The 14,699-nt window shown below is 43.9% G+C and overlaps 1 protein-coding gene across 6 annotated transcripts in view; it reads left to right on the top strand.

Moving 5' to 3' along the window:
* VEPH1 (ventricular zone expressed PH domain containing 1) overlaps window positions 1-14,699 on the top strand; it is a 500,435-nt gene that overhangs the window by 281,778 nt on the left and 203,958 nt on the right. The gene's annotated exons all lie outside the window — the stretch shown is intronic.

The raw sequence follows: 14,699 nt of genomic DNA, 5'->3' as shown, positions 1-14,699 counted from the left end.
CGGGCCATGTAAATTACTAGAATAACTGAACTGATTTATACATTTTTGACTGGCTAAGCAGATAACATTTATGTACTCAAATAGTGTTTTCCTGGAGTAAAAGTTTAAATAAAAAGTATGGACTTTAAAAAAAAAACATTTATACACTATCCTAACCTGGGCCTGTCTCCTGCCAGCTCTGCAGTGAGAACTGAGTAAGCAAACAACCTTGATTGATAATTTCTCCCCTCCTTTGTCAGTCACTGGCTCGCTTCTATGCCCCTCCAGCGCTCACTGGATCACTGTGCTGTGGAGGGGGCAGAAAGTGCTGGCTTGGCCTCTCAGCTGACTGCTGAGAGGCTGAGCCAGCTGCCGGTTCTGGATTCTGGATGGATCCCGACCATGTGGTCAAGATATTTTTAGAAAGTAAGTCATAGTCATTTTCATTAGAACATGGAGGAGATCCAGGCTAATAGTGCAGCAATTATCAAACATTAATACACATAGATTCAACTTACATGCCGGACACTCAGGATCAGGCAAAGGAATCACAGCGTTTCAGAGTAAAAACCCCTTTCTTGAGTGGGATCTTTTCAGATCCTGGACCGGCTCTGTGACGTTAGCCGACAGCGGGCTTAAATACGCTGTCAGCTTAAAATGGGTCACAGGAGTGCAGGACTTATACTATACAGAAAAAAAATGGTTAGGTCCCCCTGCACTTTATAGCCATAAGTTACCTTGACCTTTCAAATGCCTCATGGCAAATTGGTGTTGATCAGGCCTCCCTAATTAGTTGCATTGCTTTGATTTGGTCAGATTATGGGGAGGAGATCTGATGATGACAATCTTCTACAATGTATTTGGAAAGCTTACACTCATTTTAGCAAATATTGGATTGATTTCTTATATCTATTTTACGGTATAAATTTTTTTTGCCTGATTTATTGCAATTTTGGCTATTTTGTGAGACTACTCGTGGGACTGTGTATTGTTTACTTCCAGACTTCAGGTCTAGTTTAAGTATATTATTTTCACCCATTTCTAGTCAACAGTTCATACTTTCTCCATCTTATTTCTCAGTGGAGTACAAACTAAAGCTAAAACAGATGTTGATTTTGTTCAGCATTGTTATTTAAACTGAGATTTATAGTTCTGTAAGTTTAGTTTGGAATGCCCTTGTTTCTATTCATTAAGTGCAATTAAGCATATTTTCATGCCTTACAACAGTATGATGTGATTTCTAGCATTTAGAGGAAATTATTTAACAGCAATCTACTACTCTAATGTTTAAGTAGTTAATTCTTGCTGTCAGCTATCATGTAGGACGATAAAGGGAAGTCATCTTCTTATGAAAGGCACAGTTACTGTTTAAAATCACTATAAGAAAATCTATTTCCATGATAACTTGTGCCTAAGCCAGAGTCAGAAAAATTAGGCCAGACAAATTCCAGATGCTCCCTCTATACCTCAGATTACTTTATAGGGTAAAATGGTAAATTCGACCATACTCAAGACATCGTCTATTAAAGCTGGTGGATGGGAAAAGTAATATGTTGCTCTTAGCTAACAGCAAGATGTTACATTAATAATATTATAGAAGAACTTTGATTAAACTGGACAACTCATTTCAGAGATGGATTAATGCCAAATGGAGCCCTAAGCAATGTTACAACTTATCCCTTCCCTTGATAAGGATTGCAAAAGTCACAGAAAAGCCAACTGCAGACACGTACATCCTCCTCTGTGCACATCTTTAACCAATTGTGCTATCCCCTTTGTTTACTGCAGGAGTATAAAGGTTATACCTGGGCACCCTGGACATCCACTGTGACCTAGGCTGATGCCTAGGATTGCCCTTTGCGCCGTACCCACAGAACTAGATACGCCTGAAAATAGGCTTCTCCCGACGGACGTAACTTTCCTCCGCCGGCGTATCGTAGGCGCATATTTACGCTGAACTCATATGGCGCACCCATTGATTTCCTATGCAAATATGCAAATGAGGGAGATACGCCGATTCCCGAACATACGCGCGGTGCGCGTAAGTTGTACGCCCGGTTTAAAGTTACCCCTCATAAAGCAGGGGTAACTTTACACCAGACTTGCACAAGTCAGCTGGAGAGTAGCTGCAGCAGTACCGTTATGGACGAGCTGAGCAACCACACTTGCAGGACAACACATCTGTATGCCAACATTCCAGGGGCAGCCGTGGTCCTAGCACTACTGCGTCCACAGGCACGTAGGAGGGCATGGGAGAGGATATACCGAACGTGCATGAACGTCTTTGGCATGGGTGATTCAGAGGTGTATCGCATCTTCAGATTCAGCTCTGAAGCCATCCTGGAATTAGCCACAGCCCTGCATGATGACATCACCAGCAAGACAAAACGCTCACAAGCAGTGGAGCCACTGGTCAAGGTACTGGCAACACTGCATTTCATTGCAAGTGGATCTTTTCAAAGAACAAGTGGAGTCGTGGCTGGGATGTCACAATCCACTATGAGCAGATGCGTGCACCAGGTTGTCCCCGCAATCCTCAGACGCATGTCCCACCACTTCATTAAACCCACCCATTAACATCTGCGGAATAAGGCAATGGCAGATTTCTACAGAATTGCAGGATTCCCACGCACCGTGGGGGCCATTGATTGCACACATGTGGCACTACGGCCCCCGTGCCACAGAGCACATATACCGCAATTGGAAGCATTGGCATTCCATCAACGTACAGGTGATAGCCGATGGCCCAATGCCTCATATGGCACGCCCGTGCCAAACAACCCGGGTCCAGCCACGACAGCTACATATTCCGTCAAAGCAACATCCCAACAGAATTTGAACAGAACGTGTACGGGGACAGCTGGCTGGTTGGTGAGTGACCTGGGTGTCAGGCATGACTGTCCCACCCCATGATGCAGACATCACAAGGGGCACATGCACGACTAACATCCTCCTGTCTTTTCCCCTTCCAGGTGACTCTGCATATGCACTTGGGCCCCATCTCATGACTCCATTCCGGGATCCCCAAACCAGAGGAGAGAGAAGATACAATGATGCACACATACGTACCCGTGCAGTGGTGGAACGCACATTTGGCCTCCTAAAGTCCCATTTTCGATGCCTGGATAATTCCGGGGGGACCCTGTTGTATTCCCCGAACTTTGTGTGCCAGATCATCGGTGTATGTGTGCTGCACAACTACGCCATGAGAAAGGGCCTGGAGATTGAGATACGTGAAGACCTGACCCCCGAACCAGACAGTCCCCCCCTATTCGAGGCTACCCCGTCTGCTGAGGGAAGAGCAGTCAGGAGATGCCTGGTGGTAGGCATGTTTTCAAGTTAAACACACACATTCATCATGGCACAAGGAGAATGCACGCATGCACACCACTGTGGTCCCTAACTCACACACACCACATCCACATTACATTGGATTAGCCCAAGTCCACCATGCAGGACTTGGGAGCAGCAACGCCGCGCCAAGGCCCCAATGGTGTCGCTGTCCATTCATACCACATTCACACGGTCGTGGGGATAACGTCTCCCAGACGACCCAGGGTGACGCACCTTACTGGCAGGAGTGTCACCCCCCACATTCACACACCAGTCACACTGTGGCCTGCACTACTGACCGTGTGCAGTCTTAAAAAAAAGGCTCTTCACCAGAGCATATATATAATTAAAAAAAAGGCTCTTCACCAGAGCATATATATATAAATAAAAAAAAAAACCTCTTCACCAGAGCATATATATAAATAAATAAAAAGGCTCTTCACCAGAGCATATATATATATATATATATATATATATATATATATATATATATATATATATAATTTAAAAAAAAGGCTCTTCACCAGAGCATATATATAAATTAAAAAAAAAGGCTCTTCACCAGAGCATATATATAAATAAAAAAAAAGGCTCTTCACCAGAGCATATATATAAATAAAAAAAAGGCTCTTCACCAGAGCAAATATATAAATAAAAAAAAGGGTCTTCTCCAGAGCATATATATAAATTTAAAAAAAAGGCTCTTTACCAGAGCATATATATAAATAAAAAAGGGAATCAATTGGCCTGGCATGGGCTACGCCTGGTGGCCCGGGTCCTCAGTTGCCTGGGGGGAGCCGCAGGTGGGGGGGGCATCCGGAGCAGGCTCATCCTCAGGTCTGCCAGGTGCTGGCTGCCTGCCCTCCAATGTCAGGACAATGCGGGTGAGCATCGCGTTGGTCTCTGCCTGCCTCCGCAGCTGGTGGGTGGTGGTTAGCTGATGGTGGCGCCTCCTCTGCCTCCCCTCCGCCGCGATGGCAGCACTATTGGCCTTTACAGCCACTGTGAGGCTCTTCACCTCTGTCAGGAGGCGTGAGGTCGTGGCCTGCAGCTCACCAACGCAGGTCACTATCGCAGCACAGTTCCCGCTGATATCCTGCAGACTATCGGGAATCTGTGCTGCGGATGCCAGGCTCTCTGCGACACGCCTCACGTCCCGGGCAACAGCACCCATATGTCGGGTCTAGCGGGCCTGATCCCTGGCCAGATTTTCCTGGATCACATCAGGAACACCCCTGGTTTTGCGGGGTGGCCTTCCTGGGGGCAGGGGAGGCTTGGGGCTGTGTATATGGGGAGGCCCTGGAGGAGCTTCTCCTGATGGAGGAGGAGGGTGAGGGGGTTCCCCTGATGAGAGAGGAGGGTTGGGAGGCACCAGGGATGATGGGAGCCTCCTCAACAAGGTAGAACACTTCCTCCAGGTTCCCTTGCTCCTCCTCTACTTCCTCAAGAGGTGAGGTATGGGCACTCTCATCCCTGGATGGCGTGGGTCGCCCAGCAGCCGACAACGGCCCAGCTCCCTCCAGCACATCTGTGGATGACACAAAACATTCACATGTTGGTGGACCCACACACTTGTCACATATTCCCTTCCACCCCCTTACATGCTATACACCGTATAGGAGATAAAACACACTTACCTGACCTCAAGGACTAGTCACCTGAGTCGAAACCCTCCATGCCCTCCACCTGCTCACGCTGCAGGCATTGGGCGATACGCTCCTCCTCATCGGTCAACTGCACATTACAGGCTGGTCCTCCTCCTGAGCCCCTGGCATGCTTCCTTATAAGTGCCAGCTTCTCCCGGACCTGACGTCTCAGGTCATTAACCACTTGCTTACTGGGCACATAAACCCCCTTCGTGCCCAGGCGAAATTTCAGCTTCCGGCACTGCGTCGCTTTAACTGACATTTGCGCGGTCGTGTGACGTGGCTCCCAAACAAGATTGACATCCTTTTTTCCCCACACATAGAGCTTTATTTTGGTGGTATTTGATCACCTCTGCGGTTTTTATTTTTTGCGCTATAAACAAAAAAGAGCGACAATTTAAAAAAAATATATATATTTTTTACTTGTTGCTATAATAAATATTCCAATTTTTTTAAAAAAAATATTTTTTTTCTCAGTTAAGGCCGATACGTATTTTTCGACGTATTTTTGTAAAAAAAAAAAAACGCAAAAAGCGACTGGTTTGCGCAAAAGTTATAGCGCCTACAAAATGGGGAACAGAATTGTGATTTTTTTATTATTTTTTTTTTACTAGTAATGGCGGCGATCTGCGATTTTTATTGGGACTGCGATATTGCGGCGGACGTATCGGACACTTTTGACACAAATTTGGGACCATTCACATTTATACAGCGATCAGTGCTATAAAAATGCACTAATTACTGTATAAATGTGACTGGCAGGGAAGGGGTTAACACTAGGGGGTGAGGAAGGGGTTAAATGTGTATCCTGGGTGTGTTCTAACTGTGTGGGGGAGGGGGGTGACTGGGGGAGGTGACCGATGCTGTGTCCCTATGTACAAGGGACACAGATCGGTCTCCTCTCCTCTGACAGCACGTGGAGCTCTGTTTACACACAGAGCTCCACGTTCCTGCTGTGTTACCGACGTTCGCGTGTACCCGGCGGACATCGCGGCCGCCAAGTACACGCATCGGCTCTTCAGCGATGCGCCGGGACAGTGTTTACCCGCTGCGTGCCCCCCAGAGGCGCGCGCAGGTAATGCACTTTAAATGACGTCCAAAGACGTCCACTTGGCACTTGAGAGCCGCGCTGTTGACGTCTTTTGTCAATAGCGCGGGTCTCAAGTGGTTAATTATTTTCTGGATATCCTCTGGGGTCCTGTTGGCATTCCCCACGGCACTGACCTGCAGGCTGAGCTCCCCCAGGATCGCCTTCTTCCGTGCCTTGCTGGTCTGGGAACTCAGGGCACCATGGAGGAACTTATCGTTTTTTCCTGTCCCTGCAACAATGATAGCCTTCTCCTCATTGTTGAAGTTTTTTTTCCTCCTGTCCTTGCCTGTATTTGCAACAGCCGCCATTGCTCTGCAAAAGTACCTTGCTCAGGGGGGAAAAAAAGCAGGATGTACTTTTGCGCCGGACGGGCGCATGTATGGGCGTATTTATGCGTTCGGCGTAAGCCGGTGGACCGAGGTAACTCAGGAAGTTTTACCAGCGTAGTTGTGAGCATGCGCACATGGGAGCGATCATACGTCCACTTCACTGCACATGCTCCGTTCATGATACGCCGGGCGTAAAACACTGCTCCATGCTCGGACCATCATTTGCATAAGGTCACACCCACTTACACTTACGCCGACGAAATTACATTACGCCGGCACAACGTTGGGAGCAAGTGCTTTGTAAATACTGTACTTGCCTCTCTGAGTCACGTCGGCGTAGCGCATATGAGATGCGCTACGCCGGTATAAAGATACGCCGGTATAAAGATGCGCCGATATACGTGAGGCCCCGTACACACGACAGAGGAACTCGACGTGCTTGGCACGTCGAGTTCCTCGTCGAGTTTTGGGATGAAGCCGCCGAGGAGCTCGGCGGGCCAGCTTCTCCCATAGAAGAACGAGGACAACGAGAAAATAGAGAACATGTTCTCTATTTTCTCGTCGAGTTCCTCGGCGGCTCCATCGAGCCAAAACTGTACAGACGACAGAGATTCTCGGCAGAATCCGGGTTTTGACCGAGTTTCTCGGTGAATTCTGCCGAGAATCTCTGTCATGTGTACGAGGCCTAAATCTAGCTCATAGTATGTAATCAAAAAATTTAAGTTTTATTTTTAAAAATGTCATTAGCATGCTGATGGGGGGGACCTAGAGGAGGACCAGGGATCGCAAAATATAAGCAGCTGTATAATTGCTAATTTTCCAAAAGGATTTTGTCATCATCCAGTTAACTAAATCATTCATTCGTTTTTTTTACATCTTGTACACTTTAGACTATAAGGTACACAAAGGCTTTGAATTGAGCGAGGTATGTAGGCTAATTTTATTTTGTGTAAGCATTTTGCCTATATATGATGATCTTATAAGCATTAGGATGTGGAACTTTTTTTTTTTTATGGAGGGGACTTTAAATGAGAAACTGTTGTTCGGTAGCTCAGATCCCATAGAAAGGTAAATTGTACAAAGCGAAAATATCACAAATTCGGCTTAGTTTCCTTTGGTCAGTCTAAAAGCAAAAGAGAGGGGAAATCTTGCCCCATAGACCATTCAGGAAAAAGTTGACCCAGCTGGAGTGTCTGCTGATCATTTTAATCATTCCAAGGAACAAGAGTGTAAACATGCATGCCAAACTGTACCGTTTGGATCATTTTTATTAACGCCTGAATGAAATTATCTAATTTTCCTGCACTCAAGGGGTCTTGTTTGACATATGGTACAAGTTACAACTCATGTGTTTTTCATTGACTGTGCAAGTGGTCTGTCTTTTTATTATGATAGAATGGGCAGTTTAACTATGTTAAGAATTTGCATAGGAAGACAATAGGGAATTGCTCAAGAAAATAAAATATAAAATGGCTTTGAGTTTGAAGAAATTGTTTTTTTTCTTCTTATGTTTAATTTATTGCATACATCTAAAAACTTTGGGGGCATTCTTGTGTGCTTCCATGTGGAGTTTCATGCTGTTTGTACTCCCCTCTCATAGAGCAGATTACAGCAGAGGAAATTCTTCATTGCAATGAATTGTAGCTATGTGTTTTTTTAAATATGACTATTTAGCTGTGTCATTTGTTGATGATAGTATGAGCTTGAATATTTCATAATAAATGTTGGAGAACAATGATAACTTCTTTTTTTTCTCAAATGAGATCATGAGAAGGGATGAGTTTAGTGTTCGGTCTGGCATTGGGTGCTCATCTGCATTTCTACCACTACTATATACAGTATGACAGCTTCCTCCCTGTCAATGGTTAAGTATGCAGCGGGTGCTAGCACCTGCTCTGTTCTTAGTAACCAGTATCATCACCCAGTCCATTTATTTACCACCAAGGAAGCCAAATTAGTCCAGTGATGTCAGCCACCATCCCGACCCCTTTGTCTACATACCACATGATAGCGCAGAGCGCTGTCATTAGCTGGGAGGAGTGTGACTGGTCGCTGTTTTTTTTTTTGTAATTGACAATGAATTGACTCTACTGGATATTTTTGGGGTTTTTACATTTTTTTTATAAAGGACTTCTGTGACTGAGTAGTGGTACTATGTAGCCCTTACTCATTCACATAGGGGAGGATGCATATCTGGAGGCTCCCTTTCCTTAACCACTTTAGACCCGCGCTATTGACAAAAGACGTCAACAGCGCGGCTCTCAGGTGCCAACTGGACGTCTTTGGACGTCATTTAAAGTGCATTACCCGCGCGCGCCTCTGGGGGGCGCACAGCGGGTAAACACTGTCCCGGCGCATCGCTAGGAAGCCGATGCGTGTACCTGGCGGTGTCCACGCGATCATCGGGAACACAGCAGGGACGTGGAGCTCTGTGTGTAAACATGTGCTGTCAGAGGAGAGGAGACTGATCTGTGTCCCTTGTACATAGGGACACTGCATCGGTCACCTCCCCCAGTCACCCCCCTCCCCCCACACAGAGGTGATCAAATACCACCAAAATAAAGCTCTATTTGTGGGGGGAAAAGGACGTCAATTTTGTTTGGGAGCCACGTCGCACGACCGCGCAAATGTCAGTTAAAGCGACGCAGTGCCGGAAGCTGAAATTTTGCCTGGGCACGAAGGGGGTTTATGTGCCCAGTAAGCAAGTGGTTAAGGGACTTCTAAATTTTGATATGCCCCCTTCATTTTGAGGGCATGTTGCTTCCTTGTATGGTTTGCTCAGATTAGAGTTTGGTATGGATTTTGGGAGGATCTCATGCCTTTTTACCAGAATTGAAAAGTACCAGACCCAAATTAGCTGGGTTCTTGTGGATTCTTGAAAGGACATGAGGGAGCAGTGATCTCAAAGTGGAATTCCATGCTATCCCTAACTAGCCTTTAACCTGCTCCCATTCCCCTCCTAACTCCTGTTATAACTACCCTATGAAAGGAAGGTGATTACACTTACCTATTCTGAGGGTTCTTTGGTCTGGTCACATGATCCACTCCCAGCGGCAGCTTTAGGAGAGAGGAGGGAAAGCCGAAAATGGATGTCCCATAGTAAGTCTGTCCCATCCTAATCTCCACTGAAGCCAGATGCTGTGGAGATCATGTGACCAGACCAGAGTGCTCTCAGATTAGGTAAGTATGAGCATCTTCCTTTTATTGGGTAGTTGGAATAGGATTTAGAAGGTAGATGGGTGCATGTTTAAGCATAGTTAGGAATAGCCTGGAATTTTATTGTACCATGCAAAACTTTTTTCTTTTTTTTGCATTGGTATATGTTTCTCAAGGAAATGTCCAGCCCAATGCCCTTTTTTTTTTAATCCCTTGCCTATTAGTCTTGAAATTGTGGAGACTTGCTTTTACAGATTTGGCTCCCAGAGGGCTTCAGTGGGGTTTGAATTTGACAATCAAACTTTTGATATGATGCCCAATTTGCTGTTTTATGGTAAAAAAAAATTCCTTTGGCTTTTTCCACTGTTGCAATGAATGGTGTCCACCATTCATTCAGGGCAAAGAGAGAGTATCTTTGCAAAGGAACCCCTAACCCTTGCCTGGGGTGACCCACCTGCCCAGTGACCCCAGCCAAGCAGGGCCTTCTTACTGAGCGGGAACAAATAAGTGCAACTATCAAATTCAGTCTCTGATGATGGGGATGGCTGAGCCAATATTCGCTTTCAGCCTCCTGACTCCGCCCCACAAACAGAGCACCACCCTGCCCCTCCCTGAAACCACCTACCACACTAGCTCCTCTGCCTGACTCCTGCCACCAGAGACCAGCACCCTGCCCCTCCTCCTGACTCCGCCCACCACAGATCGGCACCGACCCCTCCTCCCGACTCATCTTCGGCCACCACGGAGCGGCACCCGGCCCCTCCTCCTGCCACGAGAGAGTGGCGGTATTCCAGTGACATGAAGGGTCGGGTTAAATTGGTGCTCCACGGTGGACTAAGGAGTACAAGCCCCCAGTAAGAAGAAGAGTGAGGAACAGTGACATCACCAATTAGCAGTCAGAGCAAAAATAGTGCCTTAGGCTGACCATAGATGGTTTGAATCTCGGCTGTTTCAGGAGGAGGAGCCAGCCGAGATTTGAACCATGCATGGTCAGGCTGAATGTACCAAGCTGCTGGATCTTACATACAATTATCACTAGGAGCTAGTATAGCAGATATCAATAATCACAGTTTTCTCCCAGTGGGGGCGGCTTAATAAATAAACAATTTAAGTGTTAAGTGAACAATCTATTATGTGTTAAAAAAAAAAGGGGGATCAGAAGGGAAAGGGAAGAGAGGGGAAATATATCCCTCTCGAACTTCCCAGTGTAATTGAACAATCTAAAATGTAATAGGTATATATAAATAAAGAAAAAAAATCTAGAAGGGACGGGGAAGAGAGGGAAATTATACCCCTCGAAATTCCCAGTGCAATCTAAACTGTGGTAGAAAAAAAAAACACCCTTGTTTAAAATGCATGTGTATATATAAACACGCGTAAAAGAAGGGGGAAAGTGCACAGATTAGGGAAAAGCTGCAAACACTACAATCAGACAAATTGAGTGGATAATGGAAATATTAAGTGCAGCACTAATCCATATTGTGTGTATATATTAGAAAATTGTGCAAGTATGCAAACAGTGAGTATAACACATTGACTGTGCAAAATAAAATAAAGTGCTAGGTGCAAACAACAATAAATCAATATAAATACAATTCATAAATTAAAGTCATTAAAAAGTCCATATATGTAAAATAGCATTTTGAATAAATAACCCATGAGGAAAAAACTGGTGAAGTGAAATCACAAGTGTTTAGGTAGAACGGAGTCAAACATGCATGGAACTGGGAACGTGGTCACTCTCAGGAAACAACATATGAGGTCAGCTTCCGTTATCATTATCACTGGACCCAATCATGGACTACTTTCCAAAAAAGGGTAATTTAAGGGGGTATTTTCTGGCTTGTTAGGTTCTCAAGAAATGAGATAGGCCGCCAGTACTCCTGGTTTGATAAATTTTTTGGCACCATAGCTTGTGGACTTTCACACAGACCAAATAATATACAGCGATTTGGGTTATTTTTACCAAAGATATGTAGCAGTATAAATTTTGCCCAAAATGTATGTAGAAAATTACTAATTTGCAAAACGTTATAACAGAAACAAAGAAAAATGCATTTTCTTTTACAGTCTTTTTGCATTTATGCTGCAAAAAAAAACAAAAAACAAAAAAAACAGCAGTGATTAAATACCACCAAAAGGAAACTCTATTTGCGTGAGGAAAGGGACAACAATTTCATATGGGTACAGTGTTGCATGACTGAGTAATTGTCATTCAAAATGTGAGAGCACCTAAAGCTGAAAATTGGTCTGGTTAGGAAGGGGGGTTAAGTGCCCAGTGGGTAAGTGGTTAAAAGAATACATATATGTATCTGGTACAATGTAGAATTGTTCACGTAAATAATTATTTAGCTGTCTATTCTTCCAACCACTAGTTAGACTTACAGGCATCTTAAACAATCCTATTTTGGAGTTTTATATGGAAATGTACCAATATGTCTATTGCATTAAAATATGTGATTTTTTTTAGCGGACCACTGATGTCAGACAGTGGCAGGGGATATTCTCTCTTTTTATGGGAATTCTCTCTAATTTAGGAAGGATCAATGAGGAATGGATCAGTGATGGTGCTGAAATGACCCAGTTTTTTTTGTAATACCAGGGAAATATACAGGACTGTTTTTCTATGTTCATGCCAGCTGTTGATGATTTCTTATGATTTCAAGAATTGCTCTTGTAAATATATTTAGATTCCACAAAGTCCTCTTTTCCACATGGCTGATTCAATTGTGGCCTGATGTATTCTAAACTAATGTTGTGTGGGATCATTTTAGTATATTATTTTTGAAATCAGAATTCTTTATACTATTCCAAGCTTCACTGAAAATGATTAAACCCATATGTTAAGTCCAAAATGCAGCACATTTACATTAATCATTGTAAAGGTTTAAGATTAATATCTATCCCTATTGCTAAGAAATTGTAACTAGATAAAAACAGCATAGCAACACATGTTGTGTGCTGATGGGCATATGTGATAAAAATGAAATATTTGTGCTATAAAGCCAAATACCAAATAAAAAGTCTGCCAAATCTATATAGATTATTAGTTTACTGAGGTCTGAGCCATGCCAGGATCCTATCCAGCATGCTTACCAAGCTTACCAAGCTTTGAAATTAAATATATGCATGTATGTAGGCATATTTGAGGTTTTCTTTAAAAAAGAGAATAATATCAAAAGCAAAAGGGGAGAAGGACAATATACTTTTCAAACAAAGGAGAAGGAACCCTAAATGACCCTGCATTTTTTTTTCTTTTCATAAAACTATACATTACAAAGCATCCTAGCTGAGCTGTTTTTCTTCCCCTTATTCAATGTGAATGTAGAAGTAACTTGAAGAAACTCAGAAGCAGCTCAAAGCAACATCTTATCAAATCCTAAGCATCTTGAAACAAGTTAAAACTACAGAAGTGGCCAAAAGTTTTGAGAATGACACAATGCTGCTTCATTCAGTGTTTTTAGATCTTTTTGTCAGACATACTTTGGTGTATTGAAGTATGATTACAAGCATTTCATAAATGTCAAAGGCTTTTATTGACAATTACATTAACCACTTGCCGACCGGCTCACGCCGATATACGTTGGCAGAATGGCACGGCTGGGCATATCAATGTTGCCCTTTAAGATGTGGCATTGTGGGCGCGCACCCACCGCAAGCTCCGTTAGTGTGACCGCGGGTCCCGCGGACTCAATGTCCACCGGGAGTCCTGCGTTCGTCACACGAAGAGGAAGAACGGGGAAATGCTGATGTAAACAAGCTTTTCCCCATTCTGCCTAGTGACAGGACACTGATCACCGCTCTCTGTGATCGGGAGCGGTGATTAGTGTTGTGCCACATGTAGTCCAAAGGAGCCCCAAATAGTGTCTTATCGTTTAAAAACACATTTATTGTTAAAACTTAAAATGGGTACTCACAATTTTCAAGTTAAAAAAGGCATGAAATGCTAGCAGTTAGAAGTCTAGCTTTCTGCTATCTGTGCTTGACCGGTTTTGTCTTGTGACATCATCTGAAGCTTACAGAAATGCCACTAGTCTTGGCTATTTGTAGCAAATCGTGACTGGCGGCCATTTTGGGTGAGATTTTGGAGACTGAAGTCCAAGTCCAGTGGTCTATATTTGATTGCACTATTTGCACTTTAATTATTTATTGCAACATTGGGCGCTTTCCACTACTGCACACAGGCATGCATGCACTTTAATGGTATCAACATTTTTTATTAATATTATACTATGCCAAATTTATTCATTATTTGAATTATAGAACAGTGCCACATCTACTACTATTTTTCTTCATACAAGTTCTCAATGGATTTAAGGTGTAGGACGTTTCCTGGTCATGGACCCAAAATTTCAATGTTTTGTTCCCCAAGCCAATTGGTTATAAATTTTGCCTTATGGCAAGGTGCTCCATCATGCTGGAAATGGCATTGTTCATGACCAAACTGTTCTTGGAGGGTTGGGAGAAGTTGCTCTCGGAGGATGTTTTTGTACCATTCTTTATTCATGGCAGTGTTCTTAGGCAAAATTGTGCGTGAGCCCACTCCCTTGGCTGAGAAGCAACCCCACACCTGAATGGTCACAGGATGCATTACTGTTTCATGACACAGGACTGATGGTTTTCTTTTCTAGACAAGATTTTTTCCAGGTGTCCCAAACATCAGAGAAAATGACTTTACCCCAGTCCTCAGCAGTCCGATCCCTGTACCTTTTGTAGAATATCAATCTGTCCCCAATGTTTTTCCTTGAGAGTAGTGGCTTCTTTGCTGCCCATCTTGACACCAGGCCATCCTACAAAAGTCTTTCCTTCACTGTGTATGCAGATGCACTCATAGCTGCCTGCTGCCATTCCTGAGCAAGCTCTGCACTGGCGGTGCCCCGACCCCCAGCTAAATCAACTGTAGGAGAAGGTCCTAGCTCTTGCTGGACTTTCTTGGGCACCCTGAAGCCTTATTCACAAATTCAGTGGAAATTAGACATGTGCATTCGTTTTCGTCAGAATTTCAGCTATTTTCGTTATCGTTTTAACAAACAAAAACAAATGCGCAGAATCCGAAATCTGAAAGATCCAACATAAAAAATGCTTTATTTTCATTTTCGTTGTGACAACAGTTCGATATAGATAGGAGATTCGACATGACACTGACAATAGCAATCTGTGTCTATC

Source organism: Rana temporaria, chromosome 4, assembly GCF_905171775.1.
Source record: "Rana temporaria chromosome 4, aRanTem1.1, whole genome shotgun sequence".
NCBI lineage: Eukaryota > Metazoa > Chordata > Amphibia > Anura > Ranidae > Rana > Rana temporaria.
This window is presented reverse-complemented; position numbering and strand designations above follow the sequence as displayed.